This window comes from Canis lupus, chromosome 16 (assembly GCF_003254725.2).
Source record: "Canis lupus dingo isolate Sandy chromosome 16, ASM325472v2, whole genome shotgun sequence".
Classification (NCBI taxonomy): Eukaryota; Metazoa; Chordata; class Mammalia; order Carnivora; family Canidae; genus Canis; species Canis lupus.
This window is the reverse complement of record NC_064258.1, coordinates 55,252,868-55,273,850: the sequence shown is the minus strand read 5'-3', so window position 1 is coordinate 55,273,850 and position 20,983 is coordinate 55,252,868. Positions and strand designations below refer to the sequence as shown.

The 20,983-nt window shown below is 49.4% G+C and overlaps 2 protein-coding genes and 1 long non-coding RNA gene across 4 annotated transcripts in view; 1 reads left to right on the top strand and 2 right to left on the bottom strand.

The window, feature by feature from the left end:
• The window catches only part of LOC112676069 (uncharacterized), a 446,166-nt gene that overhangs the window by 290,284 nt on the left and 134,899 nt on the right, over positions 1–20,983 (top strand). The gene's annotated exons all lie outside the window — the stretch shown is intronic.
• Positions 1–20,983, bottom strand: part of LOC112666841 (ral guanine nucleotide dissociation stimulator-like) — a 471,056-nt gene that overhangs the window by 318,684 nt on the left and 131,389 nt on the right. The gene's annotated exons all lie outside the window — the stretch shown is intronic.
• On the bottom strand, positions 9,347–10,975 carry LOC118351009 (uncharacterized). Its single transcript, XR_004805745.2, has 2 exons — positions 9,821–10,975; positions 9,347–9,700 (listed from the first exon to the last, which is right to left on the bottom strand). It is a non-coding gene; the product is annotated as an uncharacterized LOC118351009 (long non-coding RNA).

The window sequence follows — 20,983 nt, the reverse complement described above, 5'->3', positions numbered from 1 at the left end:
GCAGCTTCCCATCGAGAAGAGGAGAATGTGTTTTCCCAATGAATTTGGACTTAACTATGGCCTCCTTTGCTGTCACAATGGGCATTCAGATATGAGAGAGGGAAGCCCACTTTCCTGACGCTTTTGCCCCTGCGTGCTCCATGGTGCATTCCACTGGACCTAAATCGGGAGAGGTCCTGTCCCTGCTTTTGGTCCCACAGGGGATTTGGAGAGACTTAATGATAGTGTCAACAAGAGTCCTTCCTTAAGGGCGGCCTTCCTCAGAGCGGGGATGTGGCTTGGCCAGGAGAGCATAGGCAGGAAGGAGGAAAGAGAAGTGACAGGGGGAAATGTGTTTGGCACCACTGTCCTGAAGCTCACTAAGGCCTCTTGGTAAGATGGTACAGGGAGGACGCCTAGGTCAGGTGAATAGGACTCTCTTTTTTCTTTTCCCTCAGGCTACCCGAAACCCATCCCCGAAGCAGACTGACTTGTCCCTCCAGAACGTGGGACTGATGGCGGCCAGTCATGACCAGCTTGGGCCCGACACTCCCTTGAGACCCCAGAAAGGCAAGAAGCCAAAGACAGCAGGACTGGCCCTCAGAGTACCCAGACCAGAGGAGGAGGATCGCAGGGTGAGTGGGGAGGCTGGCATGGGTTTTGAAGCAGGAGCTCTGCCAGGAGTCTTGAGACAGGCTTGGCTCCCATAAGATCGTGGCCCGGACTCAGTTGTCCATCGTGACATGGGCAGGAAATCCCCCAGGCTACACACTGGGACACTCAGAGGCTCTGAGCATCAGCCCCAGGGTAACATAAGATCAGATCGAGCCTTGTGTTTGTCCCGAATCTTAATGATGTTTCCACCTGTCTTCAACCTTACACCACCAATCCCTCTTCACCTTCCCTCCCTTCCATGAGATGGGGAGCAAGCATCCAGAGGTCTTCACTGTACTGACACCTCACTAGCCAGATAGGATGTCCCCTGTCCTCATTCCATGTGCTACTCCATGAGGATGGCCTCCAATTCGTGTGCTTGGCAGGTTCACTGGCATTTGAGAAGATGCACTGACCCCTGCCCCTTCCTCCCCCAGGTAAAGTGCAGGGACTGTGGGGCCTTTGGACACAAGGCATCAAGCACCAGATGCCCCATAAAACACTGGGGCATGACCCTCATTCCCGTGGCCTTGGGCTCCAGGAGGCTGAAGGAGAATGTGGAGCCATGGAGTCAGTGGGACCAGTGGCACCAGGCTGGGCTGTTGGACCAGGCTGAGAGGGAGAAGGCAGAGAGATGAAGGTGAAGAACGGGGCTTGTGACCCAATCGCCATGGCTGATATGACAGACCCCGAGTTCGTGTGCATCCACAGTGTGCAGGGCGGCTGCGGGCAGAGCCAGGCTGGGTGAGGCAGGCAGAGGAGCTCCCAGGCTAACAGGGTCCACATTTGGGTGATGGAGCTGTCCCTGCTGATTTGGTGTGGGGTTTGTGGCTGGACAAGTGTCCTGCACCAGTGAATGTAATGGAGCTTGGCACATGCCAAGGCAGACCCTTTCAGACTCTGCGTGTAAGAAACTGTCTGGACGACCTGGTGGGCCACTGTAATCAAGGTGGGGCAGAGGTGGGCATAGAGTGGCTGAGGAGGGAAAGGACCAGGTTGGCCCAAGCCCAGAGCAGGTGTCCTCCTGGAAGCCAGGGAACGGAGTTCCTTCTCCTTTCCCTGCTGATATTTCTCGTGCAGGCAAGAAGCCGAGCAGAGGAAGGCCCTGCTCCACAGGTTCCCCAGGCGACCCCAGGAGGGGCAGAAGCGCACCTGGAAGGAAGACACGGAATCTTGTGACTATGTGAGGGTGAGTGTGCGCTGCGTCCCAGGCTGTGCCCTTCGAGACTAGCTGGGCTCCATGGACCTCCTGGGGGAGGCGGGGCTCCACTTCCTTTCTGACCAGTGGCAGTTGAGCAGTGTGGATTTGAACGCAGTTTTCCCTTGGTGCCCATGATGTTGCCTTATGCCTGGTATTTGTGCGAACACTGGCTGTTTGACGTGTGAAGGTCATTGGCGGGCACTCCTGGAGCACATACCAACCTCAGAGAAGAACAGGCCGCTGTCCTTTGTGACACATCATCCCACACTGCCCATCCCCACTCAGGAGCTCCCACCATGACTCTCCAGCTGCAGGACTCCTATCGCCTCATGAGCAGAGAGGATGGAAGCGCTGGTCCAATGGAGGAAGCATCGCTGTGAGGCAGGACTTTGCGTGTCCCCCCCATGTCTCAAGGGTATCAACAGCATCCTGTCAGGCCTTTGTTTGGACGAGCCCTGCAGCCAGATTCCCTACTCCTAGGTCAACAGATCCCAACTATTTCTTTCCCTGTTCCGGGGGAGGGGGTGGTTACTAAGGTCGTGGCCTTTTGTTGGTTTCTTTCTTTCCTGAATGTTCATTTTGTCTTGGTGCCGGGGCCAAACTCATGGAGTCCCATGTGTTCTCTTTTCCCACAGCGTCCACACATGCCGATACCCGTCTACACCACCAGGAGGCCTTCTATCCCTGAGCCTGCCCTGCCGATGGAACCACGTACTCAGCCCCCTGACATAAGACTCTGGTCCCATTCCACATCTCATCTCAGAAGCCTTCAAGTTAGCCTCAGCCGAGCTGGTGGACCTCCTGGTGCCCAGGAAGTGCCAATCGCTGACACCCCTCAGCCGGCTCGCCAACCCTGTGTCAGGGCTGATAGCCTGGTTGTGCAGCAGAGAGCCAAGAGGCCCTGCAGAGTCTCCCTCGAGGGTCCCCAGGCTGGCTCCCAGGGCCATGGGCTGAGACATACCCAGGCACCACCCAAGTATCCTGAGGAGAACACCCGTCCCGCTGTCAGCAACGCATTGGCAGACAATTCCCAAATGTTCCTCCAGACTCCAGGCAAGAAATGTACCCAGATGCCCCTAGACAGTTCCCAGAACCCCTGAAAGAAACCGTGATGGAGCCCCAGCCAGCACACCTCCGGGATCATCGAGGAAGCCCCTGTGGGGATTTCGGGGAGTCTGTGTCCTCCAGGAAGCAGATGTGCCCATGGATGCACAGCCAGGCCCTGGCAGCCCAGGAAGACACCTGCCCTCCGTCCAAGCAAGGGCCCCCAGCCCACACCTGCCACACCTCACCTGGAGACACTGCAGCTGTGCACCGAGCCCCCACGGCTGCCCTCTGCGTGGTCCCCCACTCAGCCCCTGAGAATGGTCTTCACCAGATTGGACAGAAGCTGCTGGAGCTCCCGGTTCCTTGCAGCTCCCTCATTCCTTACTCCCGAGAAGCCAGGCCCTGCTCAGGGCCCTCTTGCCCCCCACATGTCAGACGGAGCCTGTGTCTGTGGCCCCTGGAGTGTCCTCCACGGTGACCTACAGGTGTCCTCATCCTCAGAAGACAGTGAGAGCGAATGAGCCAGCTCCTGGCCTCGGACATTATCCTCCACCCCAAGCACCCTGAGGGGGTGACTGCGGACCTGAGGACGTGGCCCCTCCTGGACTCATATGGGGAATCAGCACTTGCTCAGCTCCTTTGCATGGGAATCCTGGGTCCACAGCCTGCTGCCTCTCATGCTCCTGGGGCCGTGCACAGACACCAAACCCCAAAACACACCTTGCATTTTCCTTACGGAAATCCATGCACTATGGCAAAGGCCACTCTTCCCTCTGGGATGTCAATTTTCTCTTCTGCAAATAGATTCTCCAAGAAATGGAGGGAATTTCGAATGAGCACTTGTCACTCCAATGGAAATAGAACTCAGACTTTAAGCTCTCATTGGCGTACACAAGTCTGCGTTTGGGTTATCAGCTTTGAACAGCTGCTGTGGGCCCTGCAAATGGACACTGTGTTTTCTCCTGAGATGAGTTTTTCTTGACTCAGTGGTGGTAGCTTTGCCGAAACTGTGATTGTCGATATTTAACCCAGGCTGTTCATTTATTCTTTAGTGTTATTTAGAATTGTGTGTAGTGTTTTTCTGTTAATAAAATATTAGCACAAATGAATAGTGTGCATGTTATTCTTTTGATCTTGTTTTGTGGGGTTTTTATTGCTCAGCATTTCTGAACCTCTCCATAGTTATATTAATTCCTCCAGCCATAATTACTTGAGAGGAGACAGCAGCTTGATAGGTTCAGGGGACACGTAGACATTGAGGGTCTCCTGCACACCCAGTGTTCTGCGTGAAGTACTACCCAGGCAACGTGGATCCCTGAGCATCCAGTGTGGGTACCATGTGCTCCACATGGTGCCTCGGTCACATGTGGTCTGTAATGGGATGAGTTGACAGTTTCATTCTTTATATATCCTGAAACCCACTTCCATGTTGGATCATGATGCTTCCTTTCAGAGGCCTGACCATGGAGATTTATTTCCCTCCAGATGATTTCCTAAGAAGGCAATGTTTGACTAGTGGGCATGTAATGGTCCAAATAGCACGAGACCCAGGACTGGGTACTTCCCTCTGACTGTCTCTCTTTCTCTCTCTGTCCCTCATTCTCAGGCATATCTCTGAAGTGGGCTAAAGGAAACAAAACAATACAACACCATGTGATACCAAACCAAATGAAACTCAGCAAAACCAAACCAACCCAAACGAAACCAAACCAAAGCACATCCATAGTTGTGTCGTGAGGATTTGTTTTTTAGGAAAAACAACTGACTGCTCTTTCCTCACTCCAGAGCTCCTGTTCAAGGGTGTTCCCTCTCTCTGTGCATATGGAGGGTAGAGGAGCTCCTCGATGTGCACACTAGGCTCTTAAAAGTCAGAGGGCAGTAGAGAAGCCACGGTGTGGGATCCTTCTCCCACCCTCAAGCCCTAAGTAACTCCCATTCATGCAATCATTATGTGACCCGGGTCAGAGTCTGATCCGTGGAGCCTCAGGCCCCTGTCTCATTCCATGAAAGCTGCCCTATTGCTACCTCATGGCTTCTGAGGAAAATGCAGCTTCCTGGGCACTCAAGGGATGCATGCCACAACAGAAATATGAGGATCCCAGAGGTCCAAGGGTAGGAAGGCCGATCCTCACAGGTGATATCAGGAGTGGAGCTAGTGAAGTAGCCTAAGGATTCTTGGTCCTGCAGGTATATAGGGCACAGGGGTGAGGAGGCAGGCAGGCTTGAGCAAAGGGCCTTCAGGCTGGGCTCTCCAGCAGAACTGGCACTTCATGTCCTTGGAGGGGATTTAGTCCATGTGCCCAAGGAGACCAGGGAGAAAGGCTAGCGGAAGAAGGTCTGAGCAGGCCTGTGCTCTCCCCTCTAGTCACTTCACGTGTCTTTTGCTTCCCTGCCATCAAAACACCAAACCAAAGCAAAGCAGACCAAATCTATCTTCCCAATGGAAAATCCACTCTCATCCAGATATGGAGGAAGACAGAGTTATCTGGACAAGCTGGCATAGGTTATGGATATACCATGAGCCTGAGACACTAAATCTCAAATTGTCAAGAAGCAAAACTTATATATGGAGAACAATAAAATTCATTCCAGTGACAAGAAGCCAAACATAAAGAATGTATCTATAAAATATGAGTGTAAAAAATTGAAGTTACCAAATGTTTTAAAATCAAAGAGTTGAGAAAACATGAAACCAGTGGAAAAGGGGAAAAAGACAAAAAAGCATCATGGAATTTTAAACTGCAGATATAGGAATCATTAGATGAACAGTCAAATTCTCTATACTGTGTTGTCCCACACCTGGAATACGCAGCCCTTTGATGTCCATACACATGATGTTCATGGCATCTTGGGAGTTGATCTCCCGGGGAGGGGCCTGCTGCACTGATGCTCAGGGTCTGTTCCTGGTCCGGTTTACACGTCCCGTTGCCTCGGGGCTGGGCTCACTGTGAGCTCTTTCTGGTTTTCCTGTGTGGCTTTGTTCCCTGAAAGCCCCCTGTGCCTCTTTAGGAGACCAACACGAAATGGCTGGAATCTGATCTCCAGCCTGAGAGCAGAAAGATCAGGGTCCCGCTCTTCAGTAAGCACTCAGGGCCAAGCAGGAGTCACTGGGGTGTGCCAGATGCTGCAGATGCCTGTGGTGGGCGCCCAGACCAGTCTGCCAGGAGAAGAGAGAGGGTTGCCCTGTTACTGTTCCTTCCAGGGTCTCTGCACTGAGACCTGTCCCCCGGTGGTGCACCTACACTCTCTGCCTCTCCCAGGGGAAGGGGCAGTGTCCCCACTTCCCTGTCCTTTGCAGGATTCCCATGTGGAGAGTGGTCAGCCGATTAGGCAAAGTGGTTCCAGTTTTAGGGCCAACTGAGCTGAGAGTCCCCTCGCACTCTTGTTGGCCATGACCAGTGTCCACACCCCAAGGCTTGGGAACTCCACCCCCATGGGCACCCCCATTCTTTCTGGGGCTCTGAGAATTCTTAGACACTGTGTCCAGAGTAGTGTCTGCCCATTTCACCACCTGAGCTCATTTCAGGCAAGGTTGTGTCTCACCGGATCAGATATCCAAAGCAGATTGCAATGTGGGCTCTCGTGGCCCTTCCCTTTCCCGATTCTGGGGTGCGTAAACTGCCCGCCCTGCCATTCACCTGATATATCACTTTGGATTCACGTCTCGAATCTCCCACCTTGCAGAGGGTGGTCGCTTTCTACTGAAGAGTTCCAGCAATTCTTTTATTAAACATCAGGTGGGATTCCTAGCTGTTCACAACGATCGGATAGCATCTACCTACCATCAAGGATCCAGCTGAGCGGAGGTCCCTAGTTTTTGGCAATCTTGCCCCTTCACTATCTTATTTCTTTGCAATTGTAATTTTGCCAGTGTTTTGCACAGTTGACCTCACTGAATTTTTAAATATATTTATTCTTGCGATAACAATAATCAATTATCTCAGGTTCCTCGGGGAGTTGGTACATACACAATGCCTAATATATTCAGTAAGTTAATATGAAAATACAAGTATTGTGATGAATCAATTTTGAGTTTATGATGTGCATAGGAACAGGGTTAGAGGATGACAATACCTTAGTTCAAATTCAACAGTAGATACGGATGCATTTATGGGAAGCCGGAATGCCCACTGTCCTCCTAATTTCTGTCAAATGCACCGAGTCCTATTTGGGAATTTTCAAATCGGATATAGAATACGCTTCTTGCTCAAATGTTGTTTAACTGATGTAGCAGGATCTGATGACTCTACCTTTGCTTATTTAATAGAGGATGCTCAGGCATAGCTGGTGGTTTTCCTATCCTGAGGAATCCACACACATGTAGAGAAAGTATCCTCTTCTCTTTTATAACATAAAATAAATATGTGTCATTTGCTTCAAAAAGTTAAAATACATTGGAACCAGATCTAATGAGGTATGAATACATGTGGAAAACCATTTGACTTTCTAAGACAGCATTTATAATCATTCCTTTATGTATGGATGTGTGTATTCTTTGAATATCTGCATGTGTTGGGGGTTTGTTTCAGGAAAGAGGGTCTACCTGGAGGAAGAGCAGACCTTGCCCATCCCACACTCCTGTCCTCCAAAGCCCCAACTGCCCATGAAAATTCTAGTGATGAGTGACCTGTCACTCTTCCTGAAATTTTCTCTCTCCGACAACAATCATGTCTAAGTCGAGTTGTGACTCAGCCCGGGCTGTGGATCTCCTCCTAAATAGTTCCCTCTGTGCCCTGAAATCCTGTGTCAGTCATTATGGCTAGAGCCGCTTTGGAAAACCAACCATCCTCTACAGCCCTGTATCCAGGAATTCTAGATGAATGAAGACTGACAAGTATTTTTGGAATTAAAGGGTTTAAATTCACAAAGTGGAGTTAGATTTTGAATGACTACATCCAATGAAGTGTCTTTTATTGTTTATTTATCTAAACTGACAAGAATCTTAAGTGAAATATCAATAGGGCAGGACACATGAATGATGATGGAAAAAGCCACAGAAAAATCCACATATGCAAGTCAATCTGTGCAAATTTCGGTATCCAAACCCCTGCTGGATTAACATCTGCATTCAGACACACACACACACACACACACACACACACACACACACTATCACACTCACACTATGAACACCCACAGAATCATCCATTCAGCTCCCTGCACGCTGTGGCCAGCATCTCCTGCATGACCTTCTCCCACCTGTGCTACCCACACCTGAGCAAGTCCACCCACCTATTCCCATTCCATAGGGGAGGTCACAGGAAGGAGCCTTGCACCGTGAGCTCAGACCAGCAGAGGGCGACGCTGGCCAGCCCAAGTTGTTCCTAGGCTTCCAGGAGGACCCCACTTTGTGCAGCTGCTCAGGCTGGCAGGTGTGCAGCTCCACACTTTGGGCTGCAGCGTGTGCATTTGCTAGAGCTGCAGAGGCACGATGAGTATTGACAGAAGGTCTGGGGACGTGGTTCCCACCTTACAACTCTAGTGTTGCCACAGCTGGACACTGCCTGCTGAGGAAAGGTGAAAAATCCTTCCTGTGCTGTGCTTCCAGTGCTCTGCAGTCCTTGCTCATCCCCTTGCAGCCCCTGCACCTGGGGAAACCATGGCTTTCATTGGAAGCCTGGAGGCCCTACTGGGAGGTAAATATTGGTTTAGAAAAGAGTAGATCAGGTTGTGACCCTGTAAGTGCCAGGAAGTTTCTGATAATATTGCCCTGCGAGTAAGGGGTCCTCCTGCTTCACCCCCGGCCAGGACCTTCCAAGCAGGGAAGGAGGGCTGAGGAATAGCTCTCAAGAGCAATGTTACTCCGTATCTATTTCTCCATCGACTGTGTGTCCATCTATCGCTGACGAGCCTCCCTGTCATCCATCTCTCCTCCATCATCTCTCCATCCTACACCTAGAAATTTCTCATTCCTCACAATTCATAAATTCACTTTCACATAATAGGAGATGAGATGACTTTCCTGCCGCTCTGCACCTGATTTCACAGAAACTACTAAGGCAGGACTGTCTTGGCCCAGTACATGGTAGTTTTTAAACGTAACTGTCTTGTGTTTTCAAATGACTTAGCCTGTGAATAAATCCAGCAAAAATGACATTGGCACAGGCATGTTGACTCCTCTCTCTCCTAGAAAGTCCTGCTTGCAAGGCTGCTGCTTCCTGGTGAATAGCTCCATGTCCAAGAGAAGAGAAAAAGGAAACACAGGAGCCCCCATTTGGACAAACACCACAATGTCCTCCATTAACCTGGTCATGAATATGTCTGCACGTGGCCTGGCCCAGAGCCTGATCCTTTGTCCTCCTGAGCGCTTGCCCCATGGCCCATAGCCTTCCCCATCACTGTGACAGTCAGCACACACGAGCTGCACTGGAGCTTCAGTTCTGTGAAAGCAAGCATTCTAGAAGACAGGACAACCACCCCCTTCTGGACTCATCTAAATAGCACATGAGATAGTGAACATGCGTGTCAACATAAATATCATTTAATTTGGAAAAATGTGTGTGGTGTCAGTCTTCTTGGATGTGTAACTCATGAATCGAAGGGTGAGGAAAAGATCGGTTTTCTGAAATAGCTGCAGTTTTGAACACCTGACCCAGGGTCACAGGGCACAGAGGGTCCCATTCGGGAGCAAATCCACAACCCCAGACTCAGAATCACAACAGGAGACCAGACGACACCTTCTGCAGGGTTTGCCTTGGATTCAGGAGCCTAGGATCCTGGGAAGCTGTTGTCCATCCCTGCCCGGGGGGACTGTCATCTTCTGGGCCTCCAGAATGAGGGTACCGGTGCCCACGTGTGTGCACAGAAGACCTCGTGGACCTGGACGCATGTACACACCAAGGAAGAACGTGTGGGTGGAGGTATGTCCTGCAGGTGACACCCACCTCCAAGTTCATAGATATGAGGCCAGAGTGGCCTGGGGACATCTGGGGGAAGCACCTGCTAGGATATTCCCTGTCCCACAGGCAAGACGCAGACCATCCCCGACAGGCACAACGGCTTCTCTGGGGTCAAACCGGGGAAGACTGGAGATTCGTGTCTGAACCCAGGTGTGTGTCCAGGCTGGGGCCCTGGGGGCACAGAGTCCTTCCCTGGGGCCTGTCGATAGGGGTGCGGTTGTGTCCCTGTGTACAAAGGCCATTGCCTGCAGGGAAGGGGGAAGCATTGGCAGCATGATCGCTGCCCCTGCAGCTTCCTCCAGGAGTGGGTCAGGGAGGTGGTCCCAGGCAGTGAGCTCACTTCCGTGTCACAGAGCCCGACAGAACTCGGAACCCCCATAACCAGGCACCCGCATCCAGTGCAGCCCCAGCTCAGGCTCACTTGGCTGGAGACATCTGCTACTGGAGGATGTTCTCTTGCTGCCGGCCCACCTCTGGGGGCTCTGGCTCCCAGGAACCCCAGGGGTGCGGCTTGACCATTGCTGTAGGCATTGGTTCCAACATAGATACCAAGGCATCAGGGCGGTGATCAGGAGGCGCCGTCAGGTAACACAGTGCAGGCCAGGCCAGGCCCCCTGTGCCACCATCCTGCGAGCCCCATTCCTTCCTCCTCAGTTTCAGGGAACCAGGGATGTGTGGGCAGGTCCCATGCAGGCTGGGGGATGCTGCAGGGCGGCAGGTTCCCCGGGGATCCCTTCAGGGTCACCCTGATGTCACGGTGGGCAGGGGGGAAACAGGGTTCCTGAGGTCCTCTACCCGCCCCAGAGTCACTCCGAGGCCCTGCAGCCGCATCCCTTTGCTGTCCCCGGGGGCGGTGGTTGCCACCTGCGCTGTGGTGTGTCTGGGTGGAGGCAGCTGGGGGTGCGGCCCAGCCGAGGGGGCCAGACCGGGCGCTGAGGCCTCCTGCCTGGCTGCCGGGCACTGTCTCCACAGAGCTCCACCCGGGATGTGGGGCGCGAGCGGGAGGAAGGGGTCATCTGCTCCACCGCCTCCAGGAGCAGGGAGGTGCCCTGCACAGCTAATGGAGGCCAGCGCGGGCTCAAGGTGAGTGCAGGGGCTGGGACCCTTGACACCCGGGCCCCGATGCGGCAGGAAGGGCACCGGGTCCCAGAAGCCAGCCTGCTACCCCCTGGGCCCCCCGACACTCCTGCTCCCACAGGAGTCTGATCCCCCCTCCCCACACCTGCCCCCATGGCCCTGCCCCAGCCTGGGCCAGATGCAGAGTCCCTGCGCACAGATGTGTGGGAACATCAGAATAGAGCCCTCAGGGGAGGCCTGGTCGCCCGGGGGTTAGCGCCTGCCTTCCCCCAGGCCTGATCTCCGAGGCCCAGGATCGAGCCCTGCCTGGGCTCACTGCAAGGTGCTGCTTCTCCCTCTGTGTGGCTGCCTCTCTCGGTCTCTCTCTCTGTGTCTCTTGAGGTCCTTGTATTGATCCAAATATTTTGAACATTTATCCTCTGAGATTGTTTCTTTATTGCATAGTTGGTCCTGTTTGTGTAAGAGACAGGCAGGGAGCTTGAGTGGGAGAGGGAGCCCCAGCTCCTCAAGCCCACGGGGCCCCAGCGCAGGGCCTACCGGGGCGGGATCCCAGGCCTCCCGGCGGCTCCCTGCAGGCTGCACGTCCCCTCTGTCCCACCTCAGGGTTCAGGGGCCTCGGCCTGGAGGGGGCATCGGATCGTCCCGAAGAAGCTCAGCCAGACGGAGCTGCTGGAGTACAAAGTCCGACAACTGCTGCTCGCCTTGCAGCGCAGGGACGTCATCTACATCTTCAGCTTTTTAGAAGATTATCATGAATTCGCCACCACGGACGAGGTGCTGGACCTGCTGTTCACCGAGTGAGCACCTGCCCCTCCGCAGCCCAGGGCTGGGCCACCTGCTGCTGGGGAGGCTGGGGATGGTGTGAGCTTCCCGGCCTCGGGCTGCTCCCCCGCCTGGAGCAGGGTCTCCCAGGGCCTAGGGGGGTCCTGGAGGGCAGCCCTGGGGCCTGCCTGTGGCGGGTCAGCCAGAGGGGCTGTGCCTGTGCTCAGCAGCCATCCTCCTCCCCGTGACCAGGCCTTTGCCTCCTCCCCCCCGTCACCAGAGTCCTGAGCGGCCTGTTTCCCCATTGAAAGGGAGGTTTCAGAGTCCATCGGGGGTCTGTGTCCTGGGGCAACCAGACCCGGTGACCCCGGGGCGCCCCGGGCCCACTTGGATATGGGCCATGGGCCTGGCCGGAGCCCTTTCATGCTCAAGCCTTCAGGAGGCCCCAGCAGGTGCGGGCGCTTCTCTGGGAGCTGCCCGTGGCCCCACGCACAAAGCTGACGGCCCCCAGGGCTCTGGCCTAGTCGGGGTCAGAGGGTGACAGCCCCCATGATGAGAGGTCACGTCCACAGGACGATTCATGGGATGCCCCCGCCCTCCTATAGGTATGGGTGCATCATAGATGCGTGGGGTAACAATGACGTGGTCCTGCAATGATGGAAACTGTGAGTGACTCCGGCTCCTGCAGGAGGGCCTTCCCTCTCCAGGAGGGCAGCGAGGGTGCTGTGGGGTGGGGGGGGCTGCACCGTCACCCCACACATCTGCAATTCCTGTGACAGGGTAAAGGTCTAAGGCCCCTTCTGGAAAAGAGCGAAGGAGAGCGGTAGATGGGGTGCAGGCTTGGTGGGAGGCACTGGGACCCCTAAGGAGACCTTCTCCATGCACCCCCAACCCTCTCTCTGCCCCACACCTGGGACAAAGAGCAGAAGGGGTGGGTAGCATCGCACTTCCCAATCTGGTGGCACCTGCACCCGGGGGCACAGCAGGGGCTCAGGACGGCCGGTGATGGCTCCCGGACCAGGTGGCCCCCGCCCCGTGGGACATGGGATATTAGAGTCAGTAGAGGGACACCCCCGGGGGGCCCCTCATGAGGGAGGCAGCCCAGAGCCACAGGAGGGAAGGTGGAGGTCCCGGGCGGCTCCTGGCAAGGCCTGGCAGGACACAGAGCCCGAGCCCTCCTGCCTTGGAGCTTCCAGAGCGACAGTGTGTGCAGTGAGGGCAATGACAGGCCAGACGCCCCCCGTCCCCGGACGCCTGCTGGTGGACTCAAGGGGCAGGTGGGCAGGGACCAGGCTGAGGAGGGAGCCCTGCTTCTCCAGGAGAGATGCTGATGGTCACCCCGCTGGGCCTGGGCTCCCCGCACAGAGGCTGTGTGCCAGCCCCTCCTCGGGGAGCAGGCCTGTGGCAGGCAGGACCGCCAGGTGGCAGGGGCACGAGGAGCAAGACTGGCTTCTGACACCCCGCGTGGGAGGCCGGGGCCCCGGGTCCTGCAGGGCTTCCCTGGGACACCTGCATGTGACAGAGCCCTGTCTTCTGATGCCTGTGCCCACCTGTCCCTCCCCATGGCCATCTCCTGCATGCTGGAAATATGGCTGGATTATTATGGGGACGACTTTTGTCAGTTCCCAGAATTTCCGTCCCTTATGAAACTTCTGCAATTGCTAAGACAGCACATGCCAGGCACAGATGTGCATCTCCGGGCCCTGCGTTACCTGAGGCAATTCAGACACCTCCAGGCCCATCCTTCTCTGTTGGTAACCAATGTATGTCCTTCTGGTCAACCTCTGCATGCAGAGGTGAAGAGACCCTCTTTGTGTGCTTCCTTTAAGTATAATGAGTTCTTCTGAAGAATGTGATGAGTTGAAATTGTATTTTCAAATCATGAAGCCAGAGCCTGTGCCAGACCTTCTGCTACCTCTGAAAGATTTGCTCTAATTCTAAATGTAAAATTAGGAGAAGTGGAAAAGGATAAGATAAGCCATTGCCTTTTTACCTCTGAGAATTGGATGCTATTTCTATGTAATTTTCTTCTGAGACAGCCATTGAGTTGGTTAGAAAAAGGCTTTTACTGATGAGATATTGTTAAGCATTCTTGTATCAATATTCTCAATTTAGCAACCAGAAAATTTTTCCTCAGGAAAGGAGTACTATGTGATGAAAACCCAGTAATCAGCATATTTTCCCCCATTTTTTGGAAGTGACATTTCACACTCAGGTGCCAAAAGTGAATTGGGGTGGGAGAGTGAGAAACTTTCAAATTTATAGTTATTACAGAAATTGTGGAAATTATGATCTGACTGGAAAGCAATCTTGTATCACCTCCCAAAGAATCATGGTCTTTTTTTTTAATAAAAAGCAGACAAAAAAATTGTTTCCTGCCTTGTTAATGTTCTCCATTCTCACTGGTGTGAGGTGGGATCTCATGGTGGTTTTGATTTGTATTTCCCTGATGGCCAGTGATGTGGAGCATTTTCTCGTGTGCTTGGTGGGCAGGTCTATGTCTTCCTCTGTGAGATTTCTGTTCATGTCTTTTGCTCATTTCATGATTGAATTGTTTGTTTCTTTGGTGTTGAGTTTAATAAGTTCTTTATAGATCTTGGAAACTAGCCCTTTATCTGATAGGTCATTTGCAAATATCTTCTCCCGTTCTGCAGGTTGTCTTTCAGTTTTGCTGTGCAGAAGCTTCTTATCTTGATGAAGTCCCAACAGTTCATTTTTGCTTCTCTTTCCCTTGCCTTCATGGATGTATCTTGCAAGAAGTTACTGTGGCCAAGTTCAAAAAGGGTGTTGCCTGTGTTCTCCTCTAGGATTTTGATGGAATCTTGTCTCACTTTTAGATCTTTCATCATTTTGAGTTTATCTTTGTGTATGATGTAAGAGAATGATCCAGTTTCATTCTTCTGCATGTTGATGTCCAGTGTTCCCAGCACCATTTATTGAAGAGACTGTCTTTTTTTCCAGTGGGTAGGCTTTCCTGCTTTGTAGAATGTTAGTTGACCATAAAGTTGAGGGTCCACTCTGGATTCTCTATTCTGTTCCATTGATCTATGTGTCTGTTTTTGTGTCAGAACCACACTGTCTTGATGACCACAGCTTTGTAGTACAACCTGAAATCTGGCATTGTGATGCCCCCAGCTATGGTTTTCTTTTTCAATATTCCCCTGGCTATTCGAGGTCTTTTCTGATTCCACACAAATCTTAAGATGATTTGTACCAACTCTCTGAAGAAATTCCATGTTATTTCGATAGGGATTGCATTGAACGTGTAAATTGCCCTGGGGAGCATTGGCATTTTCACAATATTAATTCTTCCAATCCATGAGCATGGAATATTTTTCCATCTCTTTGTGTCTTCCTCCATTTCTTTCAGAAGTGTTCTGTAGTTTTTAGGGTATAGATCCTTTACCTCTTTGGTTAGGTTGATTCCTAGGTATCTTATGCTTTTGGGTGCAATTGTAAATGGGATTGACTCCTTAATTTCTCTTTCTTCAGTCTCATTGTTAGTGTACAGAAATGCCACTGACTTCTGGGCATTGATTTTGTATCCTGCCACACTGCCAAATTGCTGTATGAGTTCTAGCAATCTTGGGGTGGACTCTTTTGGGTTTTCTATGTAAAGTATCATGTCATCTGCGAAGAGGGGAGTTTGATTTTTTCTTTGCCAATTTGAACACCTTTTATCCTTTTTGTTGCCTGATGGCTGAGGCTAGGACTTCTAGTGCTATGTTGAATAGCAGTGGTGAGAGTGGACATCCCTGTCCTCTTCCTGATCTTAGGGGAAAGGCTCCCAGTGCTTCCCCATTGAGAAAGTTGCTGTGGGCTTCTCATAGATGGTTTTTAAGATGCTGAAGAATATTCCCTCTCTCCCTACACTCTGAAGAGTTTTGACCAGGAACGGATGCTGTATTTTGTCAAATGCTTTCTCTGTCTCTATTGAGAGGGTCAGATGGTTCTTGTTTTCTTCTCTTGCTGATATGGTTAGTCACATTGATTGTTTACGTGTTGAACCAGCTTTGCATCCCGGGCATAAATCCCACTTAGTCATTTTGAATAATCTTCTTAATATATTGTTGGCTTCTATTGGCTAGTATCCTGTTGAGAATTTTTGCATCCATGTTCATCAGGGATATTGGTCTCTAATTCTCCTTCTGGGTGGGGTCTTTGTTGGGTTTTGGAATTAAGGTGATGCTGGCCTCATAGAAGAAGTTTGGAAGTACTCCATCTCTTTCTACCTTTAAACAGCTGTAATGGAATAGGTACGTTTTCTTCATTAAGCGTCTGATAGAATTCTCCAGGGAAGCCATCTGGCCCTGGACTTTTGTGTCTTTGGAGGTTTTTGATGACTGCTTCAATTTCCTCCCTGGTTATTGGCCAGTTAAGGTTTTCTATTTCTTCCTGTTCCAGTTTTGGTAGTTCGTGGTTTTCCAGAAATCTGTCCATTTCTTCTAGATTGCCTAATTTAATGGCGTATGGCTACCCATAATAAGTTTTTAAAATCGTTTGTATTTCCTTGGTGTTGGTAGTGATCTCCCCTTTGTCATTCATGATTTTATTAATTTGAGTCTTTTCTCTCCTTTTTAATAAGGCTGGCTAATGTTTCATCTTATTAATTCTTTCAAAGAACCAACTCCTGGTTTCGTTGATCAGTCGCACAGTTCTTCTGGTGTCTATTTCATTGAGTTCTGCTCACATCGTTTTTAACCCTCTTCTTCTGCTGGGTGTAGGATCTATTTGCTGTCTTTTCTCCAGCTCTCTGACCATTGGCTTTCTGACATTGAATTGTAATCCAGATTTTGTAACTCTGTGGGAGAGAGGACTGTTTCTCTTTCTTTTGAGGTGAGGTTTTACTTGTAGTCATTTTGCTCAGTGCAGAGTGGCCAAAAACAAGTTGTATTGGGAAAAGGAGAAAAAGAGAGGAGAGAAAGAAGGAAAGAAAAGAGGAAAAGAAAAGAGAAAAAAGGAAGAAAAAAGAAAAAAAGAGAAAGAAAAAGGAATAAAGGGGAAAAAAAGGTGGGGGAAGCAAACAGAAATCAAAAAGCAAAACAAAACAAAACAAAGAAACAAAAAAAAAAAACAAAAAAAAAAACAAAACCACGGGGGAGTATCTTCTGATTCTACTTTAAGTCCCTTGACTTTCCCTGGAACTTGTCTGTCTAGCTGGTGTTCTGGGGAGGGGACTGTTGTGCTGATTCTCAGGTGTTAGCACTTGGGGGAGCTGCTCTGCCCCCTGCCTGGTGCAGGGCTCAGTGGGGGTTGTTTACCCCGTGAGGCTCCAGGAGCAACAGCCCCAGTGGCAGCGGCAGGTCTGGAGCCCTGGAGTCAGCTCCTGCAATAACTACAAAGCTCTCGGCCTGCAGGGCCTGGAGGCTCCGGGGCGGGGCCGCTGATCTGCTCAGCTCGGGGCAGGAGCGTCCTTGCTGTCCTGGGCCCTCCCGGGCTCTGCCTGTCCCGGGGGGAGGTCGGATCCTGGGCTGTGTCCCGGCACCCTGTGCTCCCGGTCTGCGCTGTTGGATTCGCGCTCCCGCCCCGCAGCCCCCTCAACGGAGCCGCCCCCGAGCCCCCCGAGCTGCTCCGGGTCCCCCCCGTGAGCGCTGCAGCCCTTAGGGAGCTCGGCGCACTCTCCCGGGGCGCAGGTGTCTGTTAGTGTCTCAGGGAGCCCGAGGGCATCCCCGCCCTCCTGGGTCCTGCTCCAACTCCCTGCGAGGCCCTTTCCCCCGGGAAGGTCGGTGCAGCTCCTGCTCCTCCGGGACGGGGCTCTCCTGTCCTGGGGACACTCGCCCCGGCCTCAGCCCGGCTCCTCGCGGGGCCCCTCCCCCTTGGAGGCCTTTGTTTCTTTATTTCTTTTCCCCCGTCTTCCTACCTTGATAGAAGCACGAACTCTTCTCACTGTATCATTCCAGCTGGTCTCTCTTTAAATCTCAGGCCGAATTCGTAGATTTTCAGGATGATTTGAAGGTTATCTAGGTAATTTGGTGGAGACAGGTGATTTGGGGATCCTACTCTTCCGACATCTTGCCCCTCTACTCGCACTTTACAATTTTAAAAATATACTTAGATTCTTGAATGTAGAAAATCATAATATTCATTAATATATGAGAGCCCACTATCTAAATATGCCTCAATTACATGCTGATGAACATTTACTTATTTCCTGGTTATCACAATTACAATGTTGATACACACTTCTACAGGTTAAATACCAAGAAATATAATCTATGAGCCATACGTCATATGTATATTCACTTTTATTGAAAATTTATATTTTTATTATTGAAATTTATATTTTATAAATGCTTTTGAAACACATTGCCACCAGCAGGATATTAGAGTTCTCTTTTCTTGGTATTCTCACCATCATTGATAGTACCTGACATACTAGTTTTTGTCTATTTTTTTGTCAAAAAAGTTTGCCTATTTTGGGGATATGTAGTCTTCACAGCTTCTTGCATTCCCATGATTAGTAAGGTGAGAACTAATATTTACATATTTTTTACCACTTTGATTCCTTCTGTTTAAATTATTTTTTTAATTTTATTGACCTGATGGAGAGTTTTGTTTTCTAGATACATACAAGACATTTTCCTCTCTTTAATAATATTTTTTTAACAATTGGAAAACCAGAATTTTCAAGACAGGTATAGTGTAAAAGGAAAGTGATAACCTCAAGCTAATATATTCAAGGCATATTATAATGGACATGGCACCAGGACCTATGAATTTCTGATCTGAATGTCAAAGTAGGCAATATCATCTGGTGACATGGGCTTGAAATCTGGGGGTTTTAGTTGGAGAGAGAGACTATGGTACATAAGTTGTAATGAAGAGTAAAGAATACACCTATTCATCACCATTCCCAGTGATTTGCAGAGAATTTGAAAGGAAGGGTCAGAGCCTAACAGTCATAGAAAAGATTCAGGTTTCATGTGGGACAAGAATATGGAAGGAGTCATCATAATAAATTGACGAGATGTGGGTTCCAGAAAGTGTAGAGAAAAATTTTCCATATTTGGAGAGAGAGAGAGAATATAGGTTTGTGCTAGTGCTATGTCAGGATGGTATCCATAAGAGCATGAGAAGCTGAGATTTTCAAGAAAGCCTAGGATTTGGGGATTTTTGTTGTTGTTGTTATTGATACAAATAGGCAAAAAGGCATGGGAAGATGAGTTCTGGTCTCTTGAGATAATTTTTCTGAAAGTTTGAGTAGTGGGATAATTTGATAGTGATGTAGGAAGGAGTTAGGGGCAGACAGGACTAGGCAGGGAAAGATAAGAAAGGTCCCAGAGTTAGACTCCTACCCATCCCAAGAAAACAGAGATAAGACAGTAAAAACAGAAAAAATAAACCTGGCTCCCTAGCTCCAAAATGTGAGGGAGTACCTCCCTTGAGTGGCTATTAAGTAATCACAGAAACCAGGCCACGAAGAAATATGTCATTAAGGGGTTATCAATAGTCCCTGCTCAAACCAAGATGCACAAGAATCTCAAGGCCATGGGCTACCTGACTAGGCTCACAGAAATCCCTGGTGTAGAGAAATATTATGTAACAGATAGTCACCAGAAAGCAGGGAACACCTTGTTTGGGCTCATGATATTTATAAGAACATCTTGTCAGTTATTATGATGGTTACCAGTCCACCATGTTTGTTCTAAATATCCACCTTGATATTGACAAGAAATTCACCAAGTTCCCTGATCAGTTTCCTATAAAAGACAGACCCTAAAAGCCCTCAGGGGCAACCCTGTCAGGACCCCTCTCACTCCTGAGAGCTCTCTGTTCTCTGCTTAATAAACTACCGCTTTGCCCACTCTCTGTCACCTCTGAGATTCATGCTTCGATTCCATGAGACAAGAACCAGGCTCTCTCATATCAATAGGGAGGAGGAAAATTTTCAGGAGTAAGGAGAATGCTGTGAATCCCTCCTTTCTAGATAATAGCAATACAAGACCCAATGGACGGTTTTGTGAAGACAACACAAGAGCTTAGCCCCCCTTCTTCATTCCTATTGTGAAAAAGGAAGTTATGAAACTAGATCCTAAGTGGAACACATTTATATACAAGAATTGTTGATAAAAAAGTATTACAAAGAGATTTTCTATAAATGATTACAGTGGAGAAGATATTGAGAACACCCTAGATATAATTTTGTTTACTAGATAGTTATGATCTGGGAACCAACCCAGGGTATAGCATCTCAGGTTTGGTTCATTTTGGAGGTGCAACCAGTCCAAATATCTTTCAACCAATCACCCCACATCATTGTAAATCAAGCCAGTCTGGAGGATTGTTCTCTTCTGTTGACTTTTTGCCAAATGAAATAATGCACTGCAGGAATGAATCAGGTAATGAATATTTTCTCAGGGTTAATAAAGCATGTAGTAGTATGTCCTGCTTTGTGTCACTGTTTATTTGGGGTGCAATATGAGGAAAAAATCTTACAAATACTATCAGTAATCAATTTTAAAGGTTTTCTTGTATCTAAAAAGAAAACTGATGGAGATCTTTCAACCAGCATACACACACGCACACAAACTGTAATAGACTAACAACATGATTTGGGTGGAATCTTACAAATCTGATGAAGACACCACCAGGGATATCTTTTCAGCCCTTCTTGACTTTCAGGTAAGAAATAAAATTCCACTATTATATGGATCTTCCATGTCATTAAAGCAAAGGCAAAAAGGCGGTGAATCAGGTGATTCTCTACCCAGTTAGAAAATGCAGGCAGCAGAAGCACAGTGGTTTGTGGTCTCGAAGAACAAGATGGAGCAAATATAAATCCCAGACTTCAGCTGCTTCAGTTAATTTAGAATTGCACTTTTCTGATGTTTTCTTTCTTCCTTCTCTCTTTTCTGTTTGTCTCATCTCCCTGTCTTAATCTCGTTCACAATTTACACACACACAAAGATGTATAAAGACACATGGAACTCATCACAGTTTTTGTTACCGTTCACAACACAGATGCTTTATAGATTTGGGTGCTAAACTAGGTAAAGTCACAGAAATCTATATATTCTATCTATATCTGATAGAATAGATATCTATTCATATCATAGATAGATATGAATCTATCTATTCATTAAGGATACTTAATGAATTAAGCCTGGAAAGATAACAAGCACAAGTATTTGGGTTTTCCAAAACATCCCAGAAAGAAATTTATTTTATTTCTCCTCTTTTTAAAATCTGTATAAAATCCATCAGTTTTCTTTTAAGTGGCACTCTGTCAGTGAGTTATGAATGCTTTATTAGAGTCCATTTTATGTCGAACTAATGGTAAATGTGGAAGATTGCTAATAGAGAAAAATTGATCAAAATATCTGAAGTCTTAGGATCTAATTTGGTTAATATTTTTAATCAAATG